The sequence below is a fragment of the Suncus etruscus genome, chromosome 1 (genome assembly GCF_024139225.1).
Source record: "Suncus etruscus isolate mSunEtr1 chromosome 1, mSunEtr1.pri.cur, whole genome shotgun sequence".
Classification (NCBI taxonomy): domain Eukaryota; kingdom Metazoa; phylum Chordata; class Mammalia; order Eulipotyphla; family Soricidae; genus Suncus; species Suncus etruscus.
Window position 1 is genome coordinate 124,690,196 of NC_064848.1, and position 5,023 is coordinate 124,695,218.

At 33.2% G+C, this 5,023-nt stretch overlaps 1 non-coding gene across 1 annotated transcript; it reads right to left on the bottom strand.

Moving 5' to 3' along the window:
• Nucleotides 1-537: 537 nt before the first annotated feature.
• LOC126028433 (U6 spliceosomal RNA) lies at nucleotides 538-641 on the bottom strand. Its single transcript, XR_007502432.1, has one exon. It is a non-coding gene; the product is annotated as a U6 spliceosomal RNA (small nuclear RNA).
• Between the last annotated feature and the right edge of the window lie 4,382 nt (nucleotides 642-5,023).

Consider the following 5,023-nt stretch of genomic DNA (forward strand, 5'->3'; position numbering starts at 1 on the left):
CAAAGATAAGAAAAAATAACAATAAATTTATATGATCTGGTTTTTTTCGTTCTTCCTCTTGCAATGAAAATGAACCACATTCCTGTGTTACCATATTTCTTTACAATAAATAGGCACATTTCTAGTTTGCCACTATTTCCTCCTGCTATACTGTGCCTGGTCTCTGTCACTGAATGCCCCTCTTGAATGGTTTCCTTGCACTCTTTTAATATTTATTGATTTTGCTACACATGTGTCACAGAAAAAACAATAATTTCCACAATCACCTTAAAACAAGAGAGCAGTGAAGATAGAAACTAAAGTTTACAAAATTTTTCAAAATTATCTTTGGAAAAGAAAAGATCACGATTTGGACTAGTCAAATTGTTGAAGATGAAGTTCTCTACTCACTTGAGTATTTCAGGTCTCTGTCTTTTTTTTTTCTTTATTACTAACTAGAATGATTTTACAATATATCAATGTATTTCTCTCAAGATTTACTCAAGTATGATTTTAAAAATCTATATTAACTCCTTTTCTGGAAACACTTTTCTTAGTAAAAATATGGAACACTTCACGGATTTGCATATCATCCTTAGGCAGGAGCCATGCTAATCTCTGTATCATCCCAATTTTAGTATATTTGCTGCCAAGGTATGCAATGTCCTGCTTATCAACATTTATATACAAGCTACTGCCTTTTTTTTTTTTTACATCTCTTTGGGGTATAATCAAAGGGAAAAATACAAATTAAGAAAGGAAAAATAAAATTGATATATAGATTCATAATTTTAAATTTACCTTTAAATTTAGGGTTGCTTTTATATTTAATTCAAAATGTATCATCTGCCATCTGCCAATTTCATTCTCACCCTGGTTCCCATTTCAAGAGCATGACTAACAAGTCAAAAAATGTGCTATTACAAAAGAGTATTCTAGTACAAAGTCAAACAACTGAAGGGTATTTAACTTGCTCCTGTTCCAAGATCCTTAGCCCTGGTTCACTGTCTGTTTTGCAAGTAATAGTTCACCTTATGGGGCCAGAGAGTAGTAGAGGGCTGGCTTTGTAAACACCTGACTTTGGTTGAATCCCTGGCTTCCCATAAAGTCCACAGATCAACCCCAACTATAATTCCTGAAAATTACTACATTCATACAATGTGGCCCCAAACCAAGCAAAAATAGGTTGTTTTGTAGATCACTAACTTCTGAAATTGGGTAGTATATTGAGAACATATTATTTTAAATAATGCAATATGCAATATTTTTTAAATAAATGCAATATGCTATGAATACATGCAAATGCATTGTGATATCATGCATTTGAAAATGATGATAACAATATACATACTGTTTGAAAAATTCCTCTTCTTTTATTGTTTTTGTTTGTTTGTTTGTTTGTTTGTTTTTGGGCCACACCCTGTGATGCTCAGGGGTTACTCCTGGCTATGAGCTCAGAAACTGCTCCTGGCTTGGGTGTCTATATGGGACGCCAGGAGATCCAACTGTGGTCCGCCTAGGGCTAGCACGGGCAAGGCTAACACCTTGCCTCTTGTGCCACCGCTCCAGCTCCAAGAAAATTCCTCTTCTTAACAGAATTTTTTTTTATTCTTAAAATTATTCAAACTTAGATCCTGAGTATACTGTTTTGGAACCTTATTGTAGTCACACACGTGTGACTCTAAATTGTGGGTCTGAGTCAATTTAAACTTAACATTGACCTTTGCATCCCCCATCTTCTTCCATGCCCCCTAAAGCAGTTGTCATCAATTATTGTTCTACAGCATCTTCCAGTCAACAAAATATTTCAGATTTCTGATACAAATGCCCCAAATGAATATTTTGTTTAACTTCTGATTGTATAGGTGTTGAAGCCTCAAAGAATTTCAAAGGGAAAATCTGTTAGGTCATCTGACCCATTCCCAAGAGCAATAATTGCTGACCCTACCAAGTAGCTGAGTTTTCTTTGGTTTGTCAACAAGTACTTTCCCAATAGGAAATGTCTTTGAGATATGCTATAACTGATGTCTTAATCAATTCAAGATTTTTTTCAGGATTTAAGCATTTGGCTTACTTTACTTTTCTCATGAGACAAGAAAGTTCAATTAACATAGATTTTCTAAAAAACCACTGCTACTACATTAAATCTAGGGAAATAGGAAATGGTGCTCATTTATCCATTTTCTTTACAAGATTATCCATATAGTAAGGATTAAGATGAACTTTCACACTGCATTGTTATTTAAATTATCTCTTCTGATTTTTAAAATCCTGGACATGTATTTTTATTTGTTAATATAGCAAAATTCACAGAATTTAAAATAGCACTTCACAGAATGAACTTGAATCTGTACTTGCATATTCTTTAGATGTTTGCACAGCACAATGAGTAAAGAAATAAAACTGTTGATATTATGCATTAATAGTTTTAAGTTGTTGTACAATGTACAACATCAATTTACAATTTACATCATTGTAAATTTTGATCTACTGTTTTTTTAGTTCATAAGGGAAAGAGAATATTAATCTTTGTAGATCTAGTATTTGAATCCTCCATGTGTGCTCATTCTATATTTATTGAGCATATTATATGTGTAAGGTATATTGAAGGTGTGGATATTCTTATAAAAATAAATACAATGTAATCAGTGCTAAAACTCATTTAAATTGAAATAAGATAATATTGCATAACAATAACCATAATAATGTTCACAAAGCATATTCCCCTCTATATTTTTGAAAACTTAACAGCTATTTGAGATTGTTATATTTAGCCTTTTTTTTTTGTATATGGCAAAAGTGAGTTTTATAGAAATTAATTATCTTGCTTCAGGTTATTCCTAGCATCTTTTTCTCTCTCTTTTTTTTTTTTTTTGGTGTTTGAGACTCACCTGGCAGTGCTTAGGGCTTACTCGTGGCTCTGTACTCAGGGATCCTTCCTGGTGAGCTTGGGGGGCTATATGGGTTTCTGGAAATTGAGGACTGAAATTGGTTGTGTACAAGTCAAGTTTCACATCTGCCAAACTATCATTCTGACCCATATATTGCTAACCTTTTTGTTTCTTTTTAGACAACACAGTACTCAGGACTTACCATAGGGATTGGGTGCCAGGAATCAAACAAATGTAGGTTTCATTCAAGACAAGGGTCCTATCTGTTGTACTATTACTCTGATACCAAATTTTATTATTCCATTCTATGATACTTTAAAGTAGTCCTATAATCCTACAACATAACCTTGTGTTATTATATTATTTATATTTATTATAATTTATTTCTATTTATAATTTATTTATATTTATTATTTTATTGTATTATATTATTTTATTATATTATTAATAATATTGGTCATTTAATTGTCATGCTTCTTTCCTCTTCTGATCAAATGAAAATAATTATAAGACATTTTCATAAACACTGTCTTAAATACATTCCATAAGAAAAGTATATGGAACCATTATTGAAGCTTCTGATTTTGACAGATGAGTTACGAACTTTCAAAATAAATAAAAATATTCACATGGCCTTCAAACTTTACTACCACAAATCTAATTCAGTCTATTTCAACAGCCAAAAAACTGTTTTTTGCATAAGGCATTTCATGCAATAGAAGAATATGTTAGTACTTGCCCTCGTGGTTCCAGTTCAAAGAATTACTATGCCAGAAGTTGTTTCCTCTGTTATGGGTCCAAGAAAATCTGATTCTTGTTAGCCTGACTTCCTATACACAGAGAAAGTAGAAGAATGCTGTTTTGATTCAACCCAGTCTACACATAACGTTGTGCCTGCCAGGCTGTATTTATATTAAAAAATAGAAAAAAGAATAATTTGTTATTCAGAAAGCTTCTGTACTGCAATCAGAGTGTGGAAGGATGTGTTTTGAGGCAATGATCCATGTTTTGTGCACAGAAGTATTATACAGAATCTTTTATGACAATCATACTGCATATTAATTAGAATAAATAGATTAAACCATATCATCATTGTTCAAGATATTAATTGATGAATCACTTAAACAAAGCATTAAAGGTTCTAAAACTCGGGGCCGGAGTGATAGTGTGGAGGTAAGGCATTATTTGCCTTGCATGCAGAAGGTCAATTATTTGAATCCCGGTATCACATATGGTCCCCTGAGCCTTCCAGGAGCAATTTCTGAGCATAGAACCAGGACTAACCCCTGAGCACTGCTGGCTGTGATTCCCCCCCCCCAAAAAAAAAGGTTCTAAAGCTCATTGTGATACAGTTGATATCTAATAAAGTCACAAACTTCTGTGAGACTTATCTTGACATCAAACCTATTTTATTTTCAATTATAGTTCAATAACCATATAAGCAGGAATACCTCTGGTCCATATTTTAATTTCAAACTTGGTTCTCCCAATTTCTCTAAGTCAGGCATTGGGATAAAACTGTATTTAAGATAACTAAAAATCATATTGATAACATGGAAGTGTTTGAATGTCTCAGATAAAAGACTAGCATGTTTTCCTTACATATGACAGACTGACGCTGGCTAGATCCCAAGCATCTTACATGGTACCTTGGGCACTACCAGGAGTGGTTCCTGAGCACAAAACCAGTGATAATTCTAAGAAATATGTTTATGACCCAAAACAAACTAAAAGATTATCAATATGGTGGCAGGAAATATAGTCCAGTGGGAAGGGCACTTGCCTTTCATGCAGCATACCTGGGTTTGATCCCCCAAATTCCATATGGTTCCCTGAGCCCACTAGTTGCTATACCAGAGTGTAGAGCCAGGAGTAAACCCTGAGCACAAGTGAATGTGGCACCCACAAAAATCACCCCACCAAATTAATAATCTGCTAATTATATTCTTTATATCCTGCTATTAATTTAGTAGTTCAATATTTATCCAGAAAAATTTTATTGAATATTTACCCTGGTGTTATCTTAAGATGAAATATTGTTATTTTCTGTAGAAATCCACAGCTGTTCAAGGCAAGAATGATAAATGCAATGCATTTTCCAATGGCAATCTATCAGATAATTTAAAGTGAATCAAAATGAAGATGAGAAGGTC